Here is a 24990-nt window from a genome sequence, read left to right on the forward strand (position 1 = left end):
AGAAGGAGTAAAAAGGTCACACCTGGAACCCTCCTTTGGGAAGGAACAGACAAGATAGATGCCAGAATTGACCAGAGTATTCCATCCCATACACCTCATACTCAGTATAAATTTGAGGGATCATGAGGGTCAGACCCCTTCCTGCTTCCCCTTCTTTCCCTGTCCATTTGTTTCAGCATCCTGGGAGGATTCCATCCTTTCCTCTGCCTGTGCTCCTGATCCATCCCAGCCCATATCTGTGTGTTCCTGCCTCCAGCTCCAACTGCTGCTGACCCCAGGATTCCAGCCTGGACTTTCCCAGGGCTGCCCTGCAGCCTCTGTGGTGACGTGAGAGTTATTGGGGGAAAAGGGGGAAGGAATGTGGTATCCATTTTCCTGTATATTTGTATAGCTTTAGTAATTTTTCCTATTTATCATTACTGTTACATTAAAGCTGTGTAGTTTAGTTTCCAGCCCATAAGTCTCTCTCCCTTATTTCTTCTCCTTTCTTTATCTGGGAGGGGGATAAATAAAGAGCATCTGTCACTGGGTTTAATTGCCAGGCCAGTGTTAAACCCTGCCACAATTTCAGGTGTGCACATTTCCCTGGCAGCACAGCACCCTGAGCTGTACACACTCACTCCAGTGGAAATTTCCCTAGGACCCAGCAGACTGGCAGAACTGCCTCCCAAACCTTTCAGTCTCTCCTTATTTACTGTTATCTGCAAATGTAATACCCATCCTTCCTCTTTTAGCTGTTAATAAAAATACAGAGTATGCCCAGAGTCCTAACAGACTCTCCCAATGCCTCACTACTACTTATTTCCACTTTGACAGTGACCCATGAGGACCATGCATGGAGAGCACAAAACCAACCACTTGAGAAATTTCACATCCAGAGCATGTGTCTCAGCTTATCTGCAGGAAATGTCCTGGCATCAGGACTTGTGACATCTATTGATTCTCTCCTATCCAAACAGCCTGTTACACAGTCATAAAAAAAAATAATAATAGATCAATCTGATATAATTTGTTCTTGAGAAATCCATGCTGGCCATTATTCATTTCCTTGTTCATTTCCAAGCACCTACAGGATGTTTATGTGATTATTTGTTACAGCATTTTTCCTCTTGGATTTCAAAAGGGAAACAGTCAGGCAATGTGCAGGTAATCAGCAGTAAGGACAGTCTGTCCAAAACAACAAATGATGAGTAAAGGAACACAACATACCTCAGGAACTCACATCTATAAGCAACCAAAACTGCAATAGATCAAAGTGCAGTTGAATAGGAAAAAAAAAAAAAAAAAAAGACTTTAAAGTGAGACCAAAGAAATCCTTTATGTTCTTTACTCACCTTCACACATAGCAGTTTGATCAGACCCATTCATGACTTAACTGTTACAAAACTACACTAACAAGCAAGTTCAAGATGCTCTAAAGAGAAGTAGGTATTTACATGAGTCAGAATACAAGTTGCATTTCCACCAAGTAGAAAATACACTTCTGTGCAGGCTGGAAATGACTTTCAGTACAGATTTCTCCCCATCAGTGCATAGGAAGAAGTTTCCATTCAGGTGTAATCAGAAAGAGGATTATCATCATCTGTGAAGCATGCTAGTGACAGAAAAACTCCAATCAGAAAGAAATTCAAATGCTTATGGGGATGCAGTACATGAGTTATGCCAAAAAATAATAAACTAAGCAGGGCCAGAGCACAGCCCTATGCCCTGGTGACTGAAAAACCCCATTGCTTAACACCCTGCACCTCTCCAGTTGGGTACCTACCAATCCTGTCCCACATATGCTGGCTTTGTTTGGACAGTGTGGGCTGGGGGCAGGGAACACACCAGATAAAACTATCCCTGTCAAAAAGAAAATATGTTTTTTTGATGATACTGAAATGATCACGATGATGGGCTGGAAGATAGCTCTCCTTCTGCCTGCTGTATTTGTTATTATACATCTACACTTGGGAACCAGCCTGAAAACAAAAAAGGTTTCCCAGAGTGGTGTAAAGAACCTTACTGAGAATCTGTGAGAAGCTCAGAGCATGTCTCTACCCAGTCCCTCAGTGCCATCTCATTGCCATATTTTTGGCTTCACCTGGCAGGCAGCTTCCTCTCTGGCTCCCCACATCAAGAGGCCAGGTTGGGCATCCAGTGCCTCATATGGAGAGAGCAGAGGAAGAGACCCAAATCCCTAAAAGCCTTGTCCCTGGATCCTAGTGCATGCCTGGGTATAGAAGCACAGATCTGTTTTTTCTCCATCCATATCCTTCCTTCAGCTTCTGGCAGATCCCAGTCTGCAATCCAGGAGAGAAAGGAAGAAGCCCCTTTTCCCTAAGGAAGGGCATAATGGTGAAGTGGTCTTTTTCCCCAAAGGACAAGGCCCCTCCAAATCCTGGCTTTCATGGTAGAGAGTCTTGAATGTAGTTGGAAAGGCAGAGATATTGCAAGTCTTCACATAAAGTTCAAAAACAAAGCAGAAGTTAAAGCCAAAATGTGTTTTCAAGCCTTCACATCCCACTACGTCCAAACCTGACCTCCTTCCTCCAACCCCAGACCTCCAGAATTTATTATCTTAACTCAACCCAGTAGAACCAATTTACTGAATATTGCTTTAAACCTCCTCCACTATTTCCTTCCATTTTCCTTCCACCCTTGATTACATTTCACCTTCCTGCCAACATTTAAGCATTCTCTTCTCAAATTTGCCCAAGCTCTCTCTGCATTTTCCCAGCTAGGCTCAGATCATATTCCCCCAAATAAAAAACTGAGGCATCCTTTCCTCCCTTATTTTCAGTCCAGTTTGGATTCAAGCCTGTCACCGAGTCACACACTTCATGCAAAAAAAGGCAGGAACTTTGCAAAACTTAATAATTCATTTTGACCCTTCAGTCAGCACTTTCATACCTAGAAAATATTTTTAAAAGAAAACATATTTTCAGTTTATTGTTATCTGGCAACTAATGTGTCTTGAGCACCACGCTGAATAAAGATGAGTGACAGACAACTTGATCAAAGACCAAAGTTAAGCTTCATGTCTCAACAAACACTCATGGAATCTACAGGACCTAAAAGGAGATTCTTTGCAGTGAGTACTTCAAGAAACATCTTTTCAATATTCCCAAATTTAAACAATAATATTGTTTAAAAGAGTGTATGGCATATCACAGATGAACCAACTTTCAGTAAAGGAAGAGAGAATCCTAACTGCAGAGCAGCTTTCACAGTCACAAACATTTAAAACCAGCAGCAAAATTAGCAAAGCCAGAGCAGAGCTCCAGCATGCCTCCCTTCATTGCTTATGCATGACCCCAGCTTTGCTGTGCTTAATAAATCATCCTAAACCTTCTCTTCATCCTGGATTTTTTTAAAGATCTATCAAGCAGATAGTTCTTTATCTGCTCTATTTAGAATCAATTTTGCTTCAACCAATCAAAACGTATCCTTTAAATACACACTTGAGCATTTAACTGTCAGAGTAAGAACTGCAATTTTTAATTTTAAATTTGCCCCACAACCATATTAGCCCATTCCTGGTTCACAAGGGAAAAAGAGTACCACCCATAAAGGTACTTTGCATTTTCTGACTCAGTTTGATTCCACTGCTCATGGATAATCATTAGATGTGATGCAAGAGCTTAATGGGTTTTTTCTTAGAACCTTCCTTACAGAAACCTATTTACAGCAGCTGGGGTGGAACAGAGTAGTTTGTGTGTCATGTCCTTTTTCACATGGCCCATGATAAGAAATTACCTTTTGACTCCAAACTTGGTTTCTGTTCTCAAAAGGATAAAGTACAAAGAGCCAAATCTGAAGTGGATTTGTTTGGATGGTTTGGGATTTAAGTAATGATTGCTTTAAACATGGATAGGGCTTTTAAAACAGTTCCTGTTGCATTATTCAGGCTTGAATCTGTTATCAAAAAAACCTGAATTTGTAACTTGTAAACCAAAGAGAAAAGATTTCTTTACTAAGTCAAGATTTCCCAAGAGCTTGGACTGGAGGCATCTTGGCAACAGCCAGAGCTTTGCCTTCTGTGTTATTCTCCCTTAGGCAAAAGAGATGAGCTGTGTGCTTTAAAAATGTGAAGATGTATTAATTTGATCTAAATTTTTTGGCTGGAACCTATCAGATTTAACAACAGAGGCAATCTGAATTCCAAGAGTGAGTCCTTACTTACTGCAGTCAGGAGGGAGAGGTACAAACCTCAGCTTTAGAGGTGAGCAACAACATGGAGAAGCTGCTATCTCACTAAATACATTTAATAAGCATATTTTTTGAGTCAGCTCTCCTTAGATTACTTTTCTTTATAGGCACCATATTTTAAATTAGACCTCAGAGCATAAAAATTCAAAAGAAAGAGGTTGTAAATTAGGAAACAGATCTCCCTTCAACAGAGGGCCAAGTGGAGGATTTATCAGAGAGCCAGAGGCCAGCAAAGCTCTGCCTTTCACAGATAAGCTGCAAAGACCTTTCTGCTGGGAACCAACAACTTAGTGAAATAACAATATGCTGAGTTTTAAAAGCTGTTGTATCAAGGACTTGACAGAGTGGCTGTCCTGGGTATAACTAAAGGTCCAGTAAAAGTGTAAGGAAAAGGCAGACATAGAGCAGCCCTTCCTCACTGCACTCCAGGCTTTGCTGGATGCTCTGTCTCAGCAACCCATCCCTGACAGCATGCTGCTGATCCCTGCAGTGTTAAAGCAATCACTTCATCCAGCTGCATCCCTGACACCCTCCCTCCATCCTTTTATCCCGTGGGAAAGCACAAATGGGGTGCTCTCAGATCCTTCTGACTTCCATTATTTTTTTCAGGGGCCTCTGTTGGAAACACAGCCCTTCTTCCAGAGGACAGATGGAAAAAGCAAAGGAGTATTCATGACACACATCTTAATTACCATTTTAGAAAAGAAATCAGATCAGGCTAACTAGATTTGCAACACTGGAGATACTTGGAGGCTGACATGATGGTCAAGACACCCTGGATCGACTCAGAAGGATTATAAATTTAAATCAGGTTTTTTAAATAACAGTTACCATCCCCAGCAATCTACACACCCTATTGGTCTTTATTTCCAGTGCCACTGCACTAAACATCAGAGCCTGAGACCACCACACACATGGATGCTGGATGAACACAAAAATAAGTTGGAAGCCTCTAAGTAGCATCTCTTTCTGCACACTTGGCTGATCAGGAATCTCCATCTCTGGGGTGCCAAAAGCACTGGGCACAGAGTTTGTGTTATTTTCCTAAAAGACTGATTCTTAGGTCCCTACTCTAGCATTGGCAATGAGGTACAAGGCAAAAAGAACACTTCTTTCTCCACAAGCTCCACTGAATGTGCTCTTTAAAGCACAAGGAGATCATTTATGTGGATAAGCCAAGCAGATGCAGGGCTGGAGTTCCTGGCAGCATCCTGGAGGAGCTCTGCCTTTAGAATAGTTGCTGGTACCAGAAAGGTTCAGGGGTCAGGCACTTCCATCCCAAGGTTCCCACAATGCCCCAATCTACCATGAAGTGGTGAAAGGTTGTGAAGAATGAACTGAAGGGGAAAAAAGATCACTGGGCCTTTAAAATGTCTTCCCTTGTCTCTGATGTTTAGCACTGGTTCTACAAATAGGCTGAATATATAGATTTACCAGGCTCGCTCAGCTCCCTGAGAGTCCCTCAGGCATAAAAAGGAAGGCATTTATTTTTCCCTTAGATACCTCAGAGGTGAGACATAATACAGGTTATTCATCAGTGTCAAGTTTGGAGCTTCTTTCTCTTCACAATAGATTTTTATGTAATACATATTCATTTATTGACCTAGAAATTTTTACTTTTTGCAGGCTTTCTTGGTCATGGCAACAAAATTAAATCCTCCATTTTCACCTGGGTAGTCTCCACCCTAACAATTCCTCATCCTCCTTTAAAAATGCTACAGGTAAAACCAGCAACAATACAAAAGTAGCCTCAAAAAGAATCCAAAAGCCAGACCTGAGTGTAGATCTTTCAGAGACCTTCAAGATGAGGTTGCCTAAGGGGTTGCAGGGCTATATCCCCATTCAGCTCTTCCCAGCAGGAGATGCCCTCAGCCATGAGATGTGCTGTGGATCCTTCTCCCCCATGGAAAACCACCTGTGGTTCCACTGTCCCCTTTCCTTGCCATCTCTGGAGAAGGGACTCAGCAGACAAATGTCCCTTTCCTCCCTCCCTGTAGCTCAGGGTGGGTTTTTGATGTGGCTCAGCAACCACAGGCACTGCTCTGGATGTGGCTGCAGTGTAAACCTACAACACTGACAACTCTTACAATACCTGCCTGCAGATTAACCCTCTCTGCTTCAGCACCACTTTATTAAGCACTTTATTTTTTTTTCTGTAGGTTTCCATAAATGCCAGCAGGGGAACAGGAGTGACATTTGCCATCTAAGGGCACAGGGAGGTTTCCTGCAAATAGTTCACCTAAATGCCATCTGCTCTCCCACACAGTCAGGATTTTTTTTCTTCTGTATAGAGTTATCCTGGATCTAGTTCATGTAACCCTGTGTGGCAAGTTAAACTCAAAGCCTAATTGTTTTGAGATTAAGACATATTGTTTAGGCAATCAAGTGTCTAAAATTATTTGAAATCTAGTTGTGCTTAACTACCAAAAAGGAAAAGGAGTTTAAAAAAAAAACAAAACCTCTTCTTTTCTTTTTTCCTCTGAACTCTCCCAGTTTGTGTTCACTCTCTGGTTTATACCCAGCGTGGGTCTCACACTGGCTTGTCCCAAAATGCATTAATGGAAGAGCATTATCAATCTCCTACCAGTCCCATGTCCCAAAACTGGAGACCTTTTCACTCCTTCCAGAAGCCCCTTCCCAAAGCCTCAGATGTGACCCTGCCCGTTCTCCTTGCACCTTCCTCCCTTGACCCCAGAGTACACACAGATTGTGCTGACTTGAAAAAGAAAGGACTGCAGGTGCCTTGCTCTTTGTTTATTCTGGCAAGGCTGAAAATAGCAACTGCTAACAAATATTTTGCCCTTCACAAGGCTTCTCACAGAGATGCAGCTGTTATCTCATCTAGTAAAAGTGCCAGCCCTAAGGGGAAAACAGAGACTTAATTAGGTTAGGATAAGCTTCAAAAAAGGTGACTATCTAAAATTAATACCCATAATGCTGTGTGGGCTCAGATCCTTAAACCAAATCCTCACTTGTGTGGTAGGGAACAATTATTTCAAGCTTTTTTTCTTTTTTATTTTTTTTTTTCCCCCCATCCTTGTCTCTCATGGATTGATGTTCCTATTTAATCATCAAAAGCAGAATGTAAGAGGAAAATGTATGGCTCAGTCAAAGGGGAGAGATCCAGGACACAGTGTTAAGCTGCTGGGGAATATATCACCCTCTAGTTTCTTGAATTTCCAAACCTGGTGAGGGGAAGTGCATCCAGAGAGAGCACTGCAGGCTTTACAGTGAGATCAATGTGTTATAATAACTTTGGGATTCTTGTCTGCACCTTGTGAAAATCCACTAAACAAATGGTAGAAGCTGAGACACCTTTTCTCCTGTAAACTTTAGCATCCTAACACAAAAAGCCTCCTGTAATTAGGGACACATTAATTGGTGTCAAATTTACAAGGAACAAACCCAGGTCAGACTGAATTATTAATACACTTTCCAAAATATATTGGGCTTTGGACAGATAGAAAGAGATTTCATATTCTGAGCCTCTACCATCCATGCCAAAAGGAAAAGTTGATCAAGCCATTTTAAGAAATAGCAATTAAAATATTATTAATGCAGAACACAATTTGTTTTGGAAATTGAGCCACACATGAGAGCCCCACCAAGGAATTTCTTTCTCACAGTCCACTGCAAGTGTCTACAGGAAAAGCTCCAACAGAGATTAAGCAGAAGGTCAGCTCAGAGCATTTACAGTGGTTTAGTCTGAAGAATCACAAAGCTCCAGGTACAATCTATTAATCCTTTTTTGCAACACCCTGTCATCCATTCTTATGGATATGCAAGAAAAGAGACATAAATAATGGGCCTTCTGACTTCTTTTTGACATTACCTCTGCTCCAAAGGCTTGAAAGTTTGCCTCAGAAGTTCATGAGGACAAGCAGGGTGGTCTGTCAAGTCTATGCTCACATGTAGGAAAATATCTTTTAAATTATGGGGTACTACAGTCTGGTTAAGATGCAAAAGGGATTAAGTGTGGTTACAAGCACTTGAGGCTAAGTGCTGTTTGATATTTAAACAGAAATACCTTCTTGGGATTTCATACAGGGCACATCAGTTCTATCTGCAGGTACTCACAAGCAAATAGACACACACTCAATAACTTCCTGCATTTAGAAATAAATTCATGAAGTCCTTGCATTGATCCTTGAAAAAGCAGATGTAAGGGAGACTACAGCCAAGAAGCTCTGGGTTGGCAAGATATTTTTAACAGTTTTGACTATTAATGCATTGGTAGAAAGATTAGAATGCCAAGAACCTGCATCAAATAAGAAAAGACACCAAAATGTTCAGCTCTCAGGCTGTCATCCTGGTTTTCTTTGGCCTTTCAGGCTTCTGTGCTCCACTGTTCCTCAGGCAAATGCTTATTGTAATAAAGATAGAAATATTCTCCTGCCACTGTCCCACTCAGTGTAAGGAAGTATAAGAAATTACCTTCTTTTCCCTGGATAGATTCCAGCCTCTGCACATTTTGATAGTTACAACATCAATAAACATTCAGATCCATCAATAAAATTAATCATTAAAATCCCACAGTTCCTCCTCTCTCACCAGGGAAAGAAAATCAGTCTGAAAATAGGTATTGTTATGGAAGATCCCAGGATAAGAATAGCAGCTTCTCATCCAGAGAATTTTTTCTATGTGCCCTGAGTTCTACTTTTTGCATGAAAAGTATGCAATAAAAAAATGCATGGAGAAGCAGTGAAGACCCAAGGCCACCTATTAGAGAAGGGTGATGGGCATCAGAGCTGTCCCTTTTGTAGGGCTACAGCTCAGTCCCTGGCAAGCAGGACTGGGAGAAGCTGTGGCTCAGACATCCCTCAGGCCAAAAGCAACACCTGTGGGTTGCTCTACAAACTAAACTTATGTTGGATTGGATTGGAGCTGTCTAACCCACTTTCTATTGCTATTGCAGACAGCAACCCACAGGTGTTCCAGTTGCTCCAGATTATCCTCTTTCTTCCATTTCAGAACGCTGTAATTCAAGAGTGGATGGAATCCAGAGTTCCCACTTGTAAGAAAAAAGCAAAAAAGGATCAAGGACTGTTTCAGGGTCTTCCCTGGTGGCTGCCAGGCAGATTGAGCCCACCCTAACAGTTCTGTTTAAGAACAACCAAGCTCCAAGCATGGTGCATGCTCCATGCTGTGCAAGGGGAAGTAACCCCACTGATGAAGCTGCCAAAACTTCTGTGCCCCAGGACAGGCAGGTCCTGATGCCACCCATGACTCCTCAGAGTGCTAGGTAGGACACATCTGTTTCAGTTTTCAAGGATACACCTTGAAGAAGCCACCACATCATTGAATTTGAGAAATGAAGTAGAAAATATGAGGTCAAAAGCACATATTTTTACTTCTGCCAAGGTGGGGGGATGTGGTTAATAAGGAAACCTTGAACTGTCATGCAAAAGAGTAATCACTGCTGGATCTTGTCTGCAAAATACACATTGCTGAGGACAACTGACAACCTCAGTCATAAATCTTACTGAGCCTTTTCCCAAAATCTTATCAAGTTTCAGACTTCACAATCAGACCAACTCAACTTTGCCTGATTTCTAGTGTTTGGCACAACTATTGGAGAGCTTTAGTTATCAGATGCCAAATAATGATTCTTTCAGGATAAAAGATAACATGGATCATAATCATTCGGGTTGCAAAAGTAAAGAAGTGGCTGGAGTTACACTGGGGAGCAGCCTGATGCACTTACCTTCCAGCCTTAGTTGATTAATTGAGGAAATTTAGCATTTTTATATTTTACTTTTACAGGTCATTAAATACCAATGTAATTGCTCTGCTGTTTAATTCCTAGAACATGAATTCTAATTAATAGCATTGCAGTAAGTTAATTTAATATGGTAATAGCTCCAGAATAGCTTAATTGTTGCCATTACAGGGTAACCTGCAGATGTTCAGCCAATCAGCTCATTAGTTATCTGCCCATTCTCCTGTATCCATATGCAGAGTAAACTTTGCCTGCAGGAAGGGTAATGAAATGTTTCCAGCATTACTACTGGAAAAAGCTTTGCCTTTTCCAAGGGTGAAAGGTCTAAAGGGAAGGAGGTGGTTGTAGCTATATAGGAGAATTTATTTTTTTTTTTTTACATCACTTGACATTTTAGAAAACAGAACTCTCTCTCAATGTCTGTAACCAGAACATGCTGCCCTGCACTGCCTTCTACCTGCACTGCTATCCACAGAATTACAGAACTAGAGAATGGTTTGGACTGAAAGGGAACTTGAAGCTCATCCAGTTCCAAGACTCCTACATGGGTAGGGACACCTCCCACTAAACCAGGTTGCTCCAAGCCCCATCCAAGCCCTTGACACTTCCAGGGAAGGGATAGCCACAACTTCCCCAGAAACCTGAGCCAGTATCTCACCACCCTCAAATTAAAGAATTTCTTCCTTATGTCCAACCTAAATCTCCCCTCTTCCAGTTCAAAGCCATTACCCATGTCTTATTGCTACACACCCACATTAAAAGTCCCTCCCCACCCTTCCTGTAGCCCCTTCAGGTACTGGAAGGTCACTATTAGGTCTCCCTGGATCCTTCTCTTCTCCAGGCTGAATAACCCCAATTCCCTCAGCCTGCCTTCACAGGAGAGATGCTCCAGCCCTCTGATCATCTTTGTGGCCCAGCTCTGGCTTTGCTCAACAAACCAACAAATCCAACCAACAGCTCCACATCCCTCCTCTGTTGGGGACTGCAGAACTGGACACAGTACTCCAGATGGGGTCTTACAAGAGTAATTGTTATATTGCTATATTGTTTAGTCCAGCCTCACGTTGCAAAAGCCCACAAGCTCTGTATAAGTCAGCACTGGGCCATTTCTACATCATTTCAAGCAAATTCTTAGGTAGATGTGACTGGATCTAGAGCTTGTCCTGTCCAACACCCCTCTCCCTGCAGGGACACCTTCAAAGTGACAGCAGGTTGCTTACAGCCTTGTCCAGTCAAACTATACATATATTCAAGGATGGAGCCCTTCCTCCTGCCCTCAGCAGTATCCCCTCATGCTGCATCCCTTTGGCTGCAACATTTTTCTACCTGTTCTGAGCTGGTCTCACCTCAGTGTGTGACTGATGCCACTGACTGTGCACCTCTGGGAACAGCACAGCTCCAGCTCCTCAGCCCTCCTTCCTTCAGCAATCAGATCCCCAGGTTAAACAGCTCAGGTCCCTCCATCTCACCATGTGCTCTAATTGTTTCCATGCAGCACCAAGTGTGCTTTTATTCTTGGCTGGAACTATGCAGCTTTGCCTCTCCTTGTTTCCACATCAGGACTGGCATGCAAGGCTGCACTTTGCTTTCCTAAATTAGAGGTTCTGTGTGCTGGTAGGAAGCCAGCAGGAGCTGCTTCCTTTTTGGTGGGTAAGACACTGCCAATCAACCTACAAGTAGTAGCAGGGCTCTGTGTGAACGAGTTGCTCCTGGCAAGTGTAGGTCCTGGGGCTTCTTTCATTCCCAAATTCTGTCTTTCCCAAAACACTGCAGGCCCCAGGCCTTTTCTCTGCTTGGAAACCTGCCTGCAGTTAGTGCTGCCTGAGCTATCTCAGTCATCATGACTCAAAGAGATGTAACCTTATTTCCAAAGCATGAGAGGACTGCTCATCTCTTTATGAAGGGCAATGGGAGTTCTCTACAGTTTGTTCAGGTTCTCACTCTGCAAGTTAAAACTTAGAGTGTTAATAGAGGCTTTCCCCTGGTGGCCTTTAAAAAAAGGAGGAGAAGTGACCTTTGTGTCATGAGCTGTAGGTTTCTTTATAGAAAGAAACTTTATAGCATCATTTTTAGGAGAGAAAAGAGAAATTTCTGCCCAAGGAACAAGACTAACTAAAACAAGCTGAATTTGCTTTGCAACCCTCTCAGTAGCAGAGATCTGATTTGTTCTCAGATTTGTTCAAATACAGTAAGGTATGAGCAGAATTCTACAAAGGACAGACCCTTATTTTGCAGCTAGGGACATGTGCCCTTTTTTCTGCTTCAGCACAGGTCATCCTTATCTATATATCTGACATCCATGTTCACCAAGTCCAGGGACTATTGTGCAACAGATCTATAAAAGAACATTCATCCTGATTTAGTTTCATAATTAATCTGAGGTTCTTGGATCTAATTCAAGGCCATCTCTGTCTCTAAGCTCTTAGAAGAGTTGTTCCTATTTCATACCAGCATGTGTTAAAGAAAATATTGGCCTCTTTTCCTGGAGCTGGACTTGTGCAATGCTTACATGTAAAAATAATCCCACTGAGATCCCCCCGTAGCTGCTTTGATTGCAAAAAGCCAAATGTTCCTATCTGCTACACAGAGAGGCAAGGAGCAAAGGTCTTCACAAACTGGAAGAAAGGACAAGATGAAAGGACAGATGAGATGGGAGAGAGCTTTGTCCCATTTTCCTGGTGAGTCTGCAGAATCTCTTCCATATTAACATTGCTGAAGTTTGATATCTGCAAGGTTCAGAAGAGTTAGTGAGAAGTCCCTGTAAAGGGCACAACCCTTAACAACCAGCACATTTTCCAGCCCAAATTAATGCTGCTTGTAGCAATGTTAGCAGCACTTCAGTGCAACTTCAATTGCCCATTGCAGCACCGAGCAGCAGGGAAGGGGATCTGGAAGAAGGGGTTTTTAAGGGCAGTGATACAACAGTGGGATAGTGAACAACAGTGAAGTTGTGCTGCTGCCACCATGGACATATTGCCCTGCTGAGTCCAGGGGGAACAGAGCCTTGGAGCCAAGGAGAGCCTGTGCCAGGCTACCTGGCTGTGGGGAGGTGGTGGTGAAGCCTCCTGAGCATCTGAAGTGTCCCATCCCGCTACACACCCCAGCCTTGGACTTCTTCCTATGGGGAAGTCAGATTTGCAGTGTGCACAGGTTACTTATGGAAGGCTCTCCTTATCTCTCATGCTGTCACAAGCCTCTTCCCACTCCAGGAAGGTGCTTTGGGTTTATGTCAGTTTGCAGAGAATTTCGGACAGTTTCTCCTTTCTACTGAAGACAGAAGGGTAGGAGCCATTTCACCCAGGTGAGCAGGAGCTAGCACAGAAGCAGAGCTATGACTCTTCACAGTTTCATGGATGCTGAAGTCTGACCAACTTTTAGCTGATAACTAGGAAAAAAAAATTAAAAAGAGATGTGCTTTCTTTGCCTCCTTTTGTTCTCAGGAAAGGTCATGAAAGATCTAACTTCAATGAGACTGGGAAACTGAAGAAAAGGCACCAGGGAGGTGGAAGAAAGATGACCCCAAACTGATGGTTCACTCTCTCCTCTGTGGTTGATTCCCACTCACCCATCTGACCTGCAGACAACGCGCCAGGAATGGGGGGAAAAATCCCTTAACGGGACATTTTTCTCTGAATAGAGAATGCTCAGTCATCCACAGCACCTTCACCAGTGTGCAAGAGATTGAAGTCCAGAATAGAATCATGAAGCCTCTCATGACAGGGACAGTGAATAGAATAAGTTATCTGCTAGTGAAACAAATGGTGTCTCGAAATGAAGACAAAAAGAAATGCACAAACACAAATGCACAAATAAAACAAAACAAAACAAAGAGAGAATCTGCCAGATCAGATGTGAAAGTCAGTGCTTATGAAAAGGAGTAAGAACAAAAGGGTGGAGATTCATGCAAGAGAAATCAGAGACTCAGAGATGTTTGTGCCAACACACAGTGGTAACAATCATTTGGAATTGCTGTGTTTGACATCAGTCCTTAGGTGTGGTTTGTCCTCTGGATGTTCACCACTAGCTGGCCAGCAACAGTGCCAAACTGACAGACAGATTTACCTCCAGTCTAGCCAGTGGCCTGGAGCTGGAAGGAAATGCATAGAAATGGAACTACTTCTCCTTTTCTTTCATAAAAAAAAAAAAACAAAAACCCCACAATAGGAGTTGTTTTCCTTCCTTTTCCTTTCCTGGATCTGGCAGGACAGACAGGTAATATAAATTCTGGTTTAGCTCCAGGAAATTAGCACTGTCATAAATGTCATTATTTTTAGTCAGTGATGCATCTCAGAGAAACAGCTAAGTGTGCACATTAGTTTATGTTAGTGCACATTAGAAAGTAGAGAACAATCTCCTCAGTCTTCCTTAAATTTACAACTTCTGTTTAGAATACCTGGTGACATTCTTACCTTATGCATTCAAGGTATAATGTTCACTGTGCCATACTGGATTCTGCTCATGCTAAGAGTTTATTCAGAGATCTTCCTAAGTAAAAAGTTTCCAAAGGAAATTAATTTTTCCAGGGTCGTTTTTAAAAAACTGTTACATTTGAGCACTTAGAGGACTTTTTTTTTCTTTGAACTGATTTCAGTCTTTGTTCTCCAGCAGGCAGCCCCTTGCAAAGGGTGTTTCTCCAAGACTGTTCACACCTGAGATCCCAGCAGCACTGAACCCCCCACTGAAGATGTGTGATGCTGAGCTGGTTCCCCAGCAGCCTGACCAAACCTCCATAAAAGTGTCATTAAAAGCTAACTACTTCCATCTAGCAGTCTGCACACAGAGGGCACATTAATCTTCAAGGACCTGGGTTTTATTTTCCCTGGGAATGTTGGAGCAACCCCAATTTGCAGCAATGCTGAAGTGCCTATGGAAAGATGTGAACATAGGTTAAGTAATTGCTCAAGAGCTAAGATTATTTTTTTCTCATTCTGCAGCCAATTCTCTGGCACCTTTAGCTGATGAGAATAAAGGTGTCTCTTGGGATTTAGAATTACAGCACGTGCTGCAGATTTAAGTTTAAATGCTTTAGCTGCTGGGCTACAATGTCATACAAAGCACATGCCAATTCCCTGTTCAACCCTTAAGCAAGCCATTTCTTTTTCTAACCATGATAACTGACTGTAGGGAGGGAGTGACTCAAGAGGAGAGCAGCAAACACTGTGCCATGACAGCAAGAAAAGCTGAATCTGCTCATCCCAGGGCTGAATTTGTCCCTTTCTGTTCTCAGCCAAGGGTGACGGATGAAACATTGTGTTAACCTGATATAATTAAAAGATAAACCTGGGGGGAGACAGGACAAGCGACAGCTGTCAAAACATAGTTCAGGCACAATATTTAAGCATCTCTTATCAGTGTTTATTCATTCAAAAGTTGTCCTAACAGAGAGGAGCTTGTGTACAGCTGCACGTGCATGTCTGTACTTGGGAAAACAAGCAGCCCTTGCAGGCTTCTCATGGAGCTGTGCAACCCTTTGGTGCTTGTTGGTAACACAACAGCTCAGTGCTTTGTACCTGTGCCTGCCTCTAAACAGTGTTTTACCTTTGCAGTGTTATGCATCACAGAATGAAGGAGAGAGGCTCCTTGCTCAGCAGTTGTTTCTCCACTCCAGTTGATACCCAGTGGGCTTAATTCAGCAGAAATTGTCCCTTTGGATCCCTTCAGCTTAGGGTGATTTCTTGCTTGGCAGTGCAGCTTTTGTAGTTAAATACAAGTACTACAAGTGAAGTGTTTGGCTAGATTGTACTCACTGCAGCACGGATGGTCAGGGAAACCACTGCCTTGGCTTAGAGCAAGAGTTTGGCTGATTCCTTGGCAGCCTTCAATTGGCAGGATTCATCCCAGCTTCTTTTGAGCAGTTTTCTTAAAAGAGTACTGCAGGATTCGATCCAAACTGAAAATGAAAACTGAAAATGAGTCTTCCACACTTCAGTCTGAAGAGACAAATTCTGGTGCCTGAGCCATTTGTCTGGCTCTAGTCACAGGGAATGCTTCCAGGTACCCTACAGAGATGGATACAGCTGTACATCATCCACGTGCAAACTGCACGTGGCTCAGCAGTCACAGGTTTGTCACTCCTGCTACAGCACTACTCTGTCAGAAAAAAAAGCCAAAGGTCACCCTCAGATGGATGAAGCTAAATGTCATACTTAGCTATATAAATAGATTCAAAGAAATTCTTAAAACTTCTGCCCTGTGAAGTGCTGGCAAGGCATGGTCTGGATGACTGTATCCAATTTTGGTAGCCCACTTCAAGGAAGAGATCCAGAGAAAGTGTGCAGCAGGGTATAATCAAAAGGATGGGAGAGATTTAATCTGGAAAAGGGAAGGCAGAGTGGTGACTGTAAGCTTCATGTACACAAAATGCTGCTGCAAAGCAGGGATCTGGCTCTTCCCAATGTTTGTTGCAACAGGACAGATTTAATGGCTTAGATTGCACAAGGGAGATGCAAATTTGACATCAGGAAAGCTTTCTAGTGGGATGGTTAGTTTGGCCCTCAAAGGCTGCCTGGGAGGTTGTGGAGTCTCCATCAGTACAGGTTTTTTAAGGAGGGATTAGACAGTCATCTGGTCAGAAGAGTTGGGGAAACTGGATTCAAGGAGCTCCCATGGTCCCTTCTGATCCTGTTTTTACAGTCATGGAAAATATTTGTTTGGTTTGGTTTAGCTGCAACTGTCTGATTCAGATCTCTGCTGGCAGGGATGACATTCAAGAAATATGATGGGTAAATCACCTCAAAATGGATGTTTCTACATTTGCTTTGCATTCTACTGTGATCACTGAAACTCCCCAGACACTTGTGTTAAGAAAGCACTGTTTTAGAGAATTGTTACAAAACCTGTCAGTCTGTAGTGGAAGAAGGGATGGATGTTAGGGATAATGAAACCTCACAAAAAGCTCAGTTCCATAAGCCTCACTCATGCAGGTAATAACCTTAAAACTCAAGGCACAAAACTCAGGAAGGAAACAGCACAGCTCATCAGAACAGGCATCAGGACTCTGAAATTTGGAAAGCCAAGGCACCAGTTCATACCAGTAAGCTGCTACTCTTGCATTACATCCTTGTTACTACTGGCAGCTGGAAAAAAGATGTTATCTGGAATGAAAATCAGAGATTAGGCAAAATTCATTTTCCTGCTGTCAATGAAAACACCAACAGAGGAGGCTACATTTTAAAAAAGGAGGTGTCAATACACAGATATCCAAGTCTTATCTTTTCACCATGGGTGTTTCCCACTGCTGTGTGTAATTTAAAGATGTATTGACATCAATAACTTATGTATCCAGTCTTGCTTGTGCTCTGTTGTTACATTTTACTGTTCTTATTTTCAAGGAAAATTTCACACTTCTATACATATTTTTTAAGGGAAGCCCCTGCTGTATTTTTTCTCTTGTGTTTTATTTCCTTCTGAACATTTGACTTAAAAATAAATGATTTTAGGTTACCATATTTAATGCATGCATCAAGACAAGGTTTCATCTGAACTTCCCTCATCATCCATTTCCCACATCTCTTCCCCAGGGCTTCACATTAAAATTCAGGGCTTAAATTTTTGTACATGACAACATGGAGTGAGTCACCCCTTGGAAACTCCTCCTGCAGTGGTTTAGGAGATTTAGTGATAGTGTGATGTGCATGTGCCTTCAGAAAGCACTGACCAGGGGATCTCCATTCTGTGATGCCTGCTTGCCCATGCACCACACATTTAAAACACTATGAATGCTGAGTCTTAAAGCCTAAAATCCTCCAGTCTTAAAGTATAATTCCTGTTTAGAGCTGGGGGCATTAAATGAAATTAGCAGGTGGCAAAAAGTTGAAAGCAAACAAGGCATTCTTGATGAAACAATGCGTGGTTAAGCTGCAAAACATCTTAGCAGAGGAATAAATGTAAAAATATATGTATGCATGGTCAAAAAAGGGCAATACACAATGAAAAAAGACTCCTGAACACTAATATACTGCCTCTGTCTCAAGTGAGTCCCTGAATAAAAAATCCCTGGATCTTGGGAGTGATTCTGAGGAGGGATGGCTACAGGCTTGCTCTGTTCTTACACTGCTCTCCAGGCTTCCTCATTTATTTGGTTATCACTGGCAACAGGAGTATGATCAGGGGAACCTCTCTTCTGACCCTGGGAAGTTCTTTCCATTTCTTTACCTGCCTGTAAGTGACTGTAGGGAACTGCCTGTAGGTGACAAGGGATGGACTCTGCTCCTTACTTTCCAGGTTCCCACTGGCAGGTGACTCTCAGCTACAAAATCTAATGCAGATCCCAGCAAAACTCAGGTATCCAGCACAGGACCTGCTCTTTGCTGGAAGCAAGCACAGCCTCTCATGTGCTTGCAGCACAGAGCCACATCATGCTCAGAGACCCCCAAAATGCAGCCAGCTACAAGGGTTGTGCAAGGCTGTGATGATGATGGCTCCATCTGACATGGGGGGACCTGGAGTGGCAGGGACACCAGGATGTGTCTAGAAGATATCTTGGTAGAAGACACTGCTCAGGAAAGGCAGACAGCAGGCAAAGGAATGCTTAGAGCTGTAGCCCAGCTCCCAGCACGTCCCCATCTTATTATTCAGTGTAACCATTCTGGGACCACTGGGGTCCCAGTGGGTCCAGAATCTGTGCCTCAGTTTCTCCTGGAAGTCATGTAGACACAAACAATTAATGATATACTTTCAAAGGCACTCAGAAAACAAGCAAAAACCTTTGTTATAGCAAATACTCTGTTGCTAACTCAAGGCTGAAGCTGTTGAAATCTATGCACCCAGGTGTTTTTTCCAGGTTCTAGAAATGCTGTGATTCTTACTGATACCAACCATATTCCCTCACTCAGCATCATTCATAGACCAAGAAAGGTGGAAAGAACCAAGAGAATAAACTCTTCACTAAGGGAAGCAACAAACTATTCCTTGGGGAAGCTGCAAGGGGCCTGCCTCACAGAGAGTACCTGCAGGCAGGCAGACACAGACATCTCTCCAGACATGCTTAAAACACAGTGGAAAAACTTAAAACACACTGCAGGAAAACTTTACTCCTCTCAATGAGACAGCTGCCTACCCTGCTGGTACCTTCTTTTTTGTCCTGCCTTCTCCTCTCTAACACAATAAGCACTGTGGAAGAAAAAGTGGAGCCAAAGCAGACATCAACTTAGACCAAGTGTTTGGCATAGGAGAGCTGAAAGTGAGGCTCCCAAATTGACAAGCAAACACCTATCAGACTTGCAATAGCACTGCTGGGATGAGTGCTGCCTCAGTGTGTAAAAAAGGAACAATCACACACACTATTAAATTTACAAGCCCAGCCTGGAAATGAGGAACCCATTGGTCCCCATTGCTGGGGCTATGCTGCTCTACATCCTTGGGAAATCAAGAGCAGGCACCCACCTCAGGAGCACCTGACAGCTCTTTCCAGGAATATATGACTCCCAAATTGTTAACTCCAGAGATGAAAGTCAGGGAGAAGAGTTAATGTAAGCCTCTGTTCCAAAGTCTGTGACATAAGTTGCCTTTCTGACATTCAGGGAATTCATTTGTCATGTTATTCTGGGAATACTGTGACAGATTATGTTCAGCCTCAGAGCCCTGAGCCCAATGTATGTTATTTGGGAAAGCCAATTTCAAACCATTTCCTAGAGAACAAACTTCTATTTGTGTATATTTGCCCAACCAGACTTAAAATGAATACCCAAGTCTTTTCAGACTTCACACAATTCATCAATTTCTCATTATAAAGTCTGGGCAAGCACAGGGGAAGGCTCATGGTACTTTCATGTTTTCTCATTAAAAAACACCCATTGTTACATTAATAAGACAAGAGCATCTCAGCAAGACATGGAGCTGTGTGACATTTCAAGGCTTTTAAAGAAAATGCACAAAAAGGAAGTGAACCCCAGCAGCTACAGCCAGCAAGAAAACAAGCAAATGAGCTTTTGGTGTGGAGAACAAAGCTGGGAGCCAGGAATGGATCAAGAAAGGGGAGATATGGCAGAAAAGGGGAGATCATTCTTCCTGGAAGCCTCATTAGTATCAACAGACTTGAAAGAATGAAAGACTTCAGAGGTCAAACTGTTCTGCTGAGTCCATCTCACTTAGGCTGGGAGAAAAGACACCAAAAACTCACTGTCCTGCTCCTTCCTGTGCATCACTCCCTGTGCTGAGCCCCAGTCTGAAAAGCCCAAGCAAACTGGCTGCATTTATTCAGTGTATCTATAATATCTATTAAATCCTGTTTATTTTTTAAGATTTTTTTTCCTGCAGAATAGAATGCAGAGTCAGAAGAACCTTCCAATATCTGAAGGGGCTACAAGACAGCTGGGGTTGGGCTTTTTATACAGATGTGTAGCAAGAAGACAAGGGGAAATGGTTTGAAACGTGAAGAGGGGAGATTTAGGTCAGAAAATAGGAAGAAATTCTTTAATTTGAGGGTGGTGAGATCCTGGCCCAGGCTGCCCAGGGAAGCTGTGGCTGCCCCATCCCTGGAAGTTTTTAAAGCCAGGTTGGATGGGGCTTGGAGCAACCTGGGCTGGTGGGAGGTGTCCCTGCCCATGCAGGGGGGTTGGAACTGGATGAGCTTTAAGGTCCTTTCCAACCCAAACCATTCTGTGATTCCATGATTCAATTCAGCTTTTACAGTTAAAGGTACAGAAATATTTTACATTTTATGTTTTCCATCATATATCCTCAGGCCTTTTAGATATATTTTCATTTTCTGGGGCATATTTTTGGGAGGAGTCCCCATAAAAGCATCATAGCCTTCCTTTTTAAAAAGACTTATTTTTTTAATTTTTATGTTTTCACATAGAAGGTACAAACTACTCTCACAGAAATGCCAAAGAACATAAGTAAATCTGCCATTTTACTGTACTGTTTTAGAAATTTTTCAGTCAGCAAATGGGACAGTGTCCTGGTTTGGGCCAGGATAAAGGTGATTTTCTGTCTTGTACTTTTGCTTACAGATAAGTCTCTTTAAATAGTTGTACTTGCTGAAATGAACAGCAAGTTTCTCAGACAGTGTGTGCTTCTAGGACTGATAACACTTGATGTTTATAGTTACTGCTAGAGACTGGTGTGCAGAGCCAAGGACACTGCTCACCTCTAAGGAACGTTTTACCGTCCGGAAGGGGTAAAGAGGTTCCACCTGCAGCCTCCTTTGGGGAGGAACAGACAAGATAGATGCCAGAATTGACCAAACAGAGGATTCCATCCCATACACCCTCATACTCAGGATAAATTTGAGGGATCACGAGGGTCAAGCCAGATTTCTGGATTTCCTGCTTCCCTTCCTTCACCCTTTCCCTGTTTCCTTTGGCATCCTGGAAGGATCCCATCCCTTCCTCTGCCTGTGCTCCTGATCCATCCCAGCCCATATCTGTGTGTTCCTGCCTCCAGCTCCAACTGCTGCTGACCCCAGGAGTCCAGCCTGGACTTTCCCAGGGCTGCCCTGCAGCCTCGGTGGTGACGTGAGAGTTATTGGGGGAAAAGGGGGGAGGAATGTGGTTTCCATTTTCCTGTATATTTGTATAGATTTAGTCATTTTTCCTATTTATCATTACGGTTTCATTAAAGTTGTGTAGTTTAGTTCTCAACCCATCAGTCTCTCTCCCTTATTCTCTCTCCTTTCTTTATCAAGGAGGAGAGAGAGATTAATAGAGAGCAGCTGTCACTTGGTTTAATTGCCGGGCCAGTGTTAAACCATGACAGACAGTATCTTTTTTAGCTGACTTAGAAATACTGGAATTTATACATTTCCAAAACATTTTTCTCCTAGTCTATAAACATCCATATTTAGTCTCTGACAAAGGCCAGGGTCTTTTTATTTGCAAGAGTTGAGCAAACTGCCTTCAGTTTTTAAAAGATTTTTTAAATGCTTCAGTTAATGTTGAAACAATGTTGAAATAAAATCTTCAGTGCTATGATCTTATATAGCATACCTCAATAAAGAAGCTTCCTGATATGTGGGTAATTTTTTTTCATATGTAGAAAATCAGAAACTGAAGTTGCTTGAACCTTGCTTAAAAAAAAAAAAAGAAACTGCATTTGTAAAAGGTAAAAATACAAAACTTTTAATTAAAAGATCTGTTTTTCCCTTAAAGAAAATCTCTATGTAGTTGTGGGACTTGTGACCTTTTAGGGTTGTTTGATTTTCATAAAATTTGAGCATTTTCATTTATCAAAATCTTTATATGAGGAAAATAAGCAATTCCCTAACTAGTGCTTTGGAGCACCTTGGATTATATCTCCACATTTGTCACATAGAAGAAAGGAGTGAAAAATATCCCACAGGTGGCATCTTCCAAACTGACTCTATTAGTAGGCAGATGCAAATAATTAATTTATGAGCTGATATTTATTGTCATCTCAAGGTGCTTTGGAATGTGTCTGTGAAGTCATGGAATTTAATAGCCTTAAGGAACTGTTTGATAGACCCAGCCCAAAGGACAGAACTCACCTCCAGAAGCCCCAAAGACAGCAAGAAGAAAAAAGGACCATGAACAAGAAGCATTCTAGACCAAAATGAAGTTGGAAGAAAATAAATACTGGTTTTTACTCCTGTATGACATTAAGAAGCAAAGAGGATTCTTAATACCAAATGCTTCAAGTTGACCCTTTGGTATTAAACTGAAAATAAACTTTCAGTAAGAACTCCCCAAACCCTCAATATTTGCAGCAGAACTGCTGACAGTCATTGAAGCTGCAGCTTACAGCACCTCAGGCTGGTAGAGCAGAACAGAGAATATAATGAGAACATTTCTAGCAAAACTATAATCTGTAAAAATAATTGTTTAGTTAATATTTATGCTTGTTTTCTTCAGATGCACAATCAGAAAGTATTATTTCCTGATGAAAAAAAAAGAAAAAAAAAAGTATTTACTTTTTTTTTCCCCTGGAAGTTATTCTAATAAGAGGATATTATTATTCATGTTCTTAATTCTTATTAAAGATTCTCATTTTCACAATTGTCACCACAAACCATCTACACATACCAAACACTACTTTTGATGAGTAATCAAACTAAGAATTTCACTGAATTATTTTCTCTCCACTAAAAAAAGAAGTGAATGTTATGATAGTTTAAGGAAGCTGACAGTCTGTTCTTACTGAACAGGTACAACATGGAACAACCTTCACACCTCTGAGTATGTGAGGTGAAAAAACAAAGCATCACAGGTGTCCCCTGGTCCCAAAATGAACAGATATTCTTTACTTCATTCTCTGTTAGAGGAAATTACTGCAGTTGTCTCAAGGTAAGCAAGCAGTTCCATGGGCAGCAAAGCTAAACAAACCTAATTTACCATGAGATGTGTGTCTGTGGTTGGATTTGCTGATATTTAATAGGATGGCAGAGCTGGTTATATAATGTTTTTCATTAGGGCATTATACTGGTTTTCTCCTGGTGTCTGAAATGGCACAAGGCTGTGCTGCAGCTTTTTCTTGGGAAGACCCCAATAAGGACTCTCTCTCCCCTCCTCCTTGGCTTCCTCCTGAAGATTATAGCATTACAAAACCTCTAGAATCTCTACAACCTTTGCAAACATTACAAAACCTCTAAAATCTCCCTCCAGTCTGCCTCAACCTGCCAGTTCATCTCTGAAGCTGCTCAGGAGCAGCCAGGCATGGTTCCAAAGAACTTCTTAACTCAAAAAAAAAAAAGCTGTGAGAAGACAGCTGTGTTCATGTTTCCAGCTTCATTGAGAGGCAGAAGATGCTCTGGTCCCTCCCTTCACACTGCACTGAGATAGAAAAAAAAATATTTCCATAGAGTTCCTTTCACTTCACTTTCTCCTGAGTGAAGAGGAAGGGAGGGATGGATATGATAAAAGTATGCAGCACCAGAAACACTTTAAAAACTCCTCTTAGAAAAGAGCATGGCACAGCATTTGTGTTCCCAAAGGAGAAAACTCACTGTTGTTTTTAATACAGCCACACTATCCATGGGATTTGTGATTATGTTCTGTGGCTGCTGAGATAGCAAGAAGCCAGAACTAACAAACCAGTTCACAGAGTCAAAACCACCTTTCACCACCACCATTAGGCTTTTACAGCAAGACTGAATTATTATTTCTCAATTAACTCAACAGGACTTGCAATTTCAGCCATTTGGCTGACTTTTTTCCTTGCTATCTACAGGCACTCATCTTTGCTTTTAATTAAATAGTTCCTTCCCTGGATGATGGGGCAGGAACAATTTCTTTTTAGTCTGCATCACCCTGTTCTCTGAAGATTCCTAGTGTAATAAGAACTGAAGCCTAAATAGCCATTACTGAGTGGATTAGCAGAAACACACCAGAGTACAATACAGTAAATCAATATTTACTGTGTGACAGGTGCCCCAGAGTTGTGGAAGACTCAAAGAGTACTGTATGAACTTTATGTTTCTATTTTAACTAGATTCATAGGCCTCTGACAATAACACCTACTGGTCTGAGGACAGTCAGTCTCAATTAACAGCAATTAACACAAAAGCAAGAGGATCTGGCTGCATGCAGTGCTCTGTGGTGTTGGTACTTTTGAAGATCCCCAGGGAAAGACAAGGAACTGTTAACCTATGGATGCTTAAAAGAACAGGTGGGTTACTCCTAAATGGTTTTCTTCTGAAGAGTCAGGGGACCTGACCCCAGCACACACTGAGAGCAGAGATGCTGTAGGGAGAGCAGAGATCTCAGGTGCTCTGTATCCAGATGCAAGCACAGATACCTTTCTGCAACTTAAAATATAGAAAGATTTTGCCATTCCCCTTTTCCAGAGCTATAATCAGCACACGAGCAACCACAGAGCAGAAAATCCCAACTCAGGTCATTTATAGCCTCTCCATGCACCTGGAGAGATGTGTCCTCTAAGAACTGCAGAGAGGCTCAGCCTGGGATCACACACTGGGGAGAAAGTAAGAGATGCAGGTAACTTAGGAACTACAGAATAGGTCACTAAACCCATGAAGGTCAATGGATAATTTGCTTCAGTCTTGAAACATGAATAAAAATGTGAGCTGAACACAACACTGGAACAGGACTGAATTAAGAAGAAAGGCAAAAGTCTCTTTGATGCCTTTCTTATGAAACCACACATTAAATGTGTTCAAAAGG

Source organism: Calypte anna, chromosome 3, assembly GCF_003957555.1.
Source record: "Calypte anna isolate BGI_N300 chromosome 3, bCalAnn1_v1.p, whole genome shotgun sequence".
Lineage (NCBI taxonomy): Eukaryota > Metazoa > Chordata > Aves > Apodiformes > Trochilidae > Calypte > Calypte anna.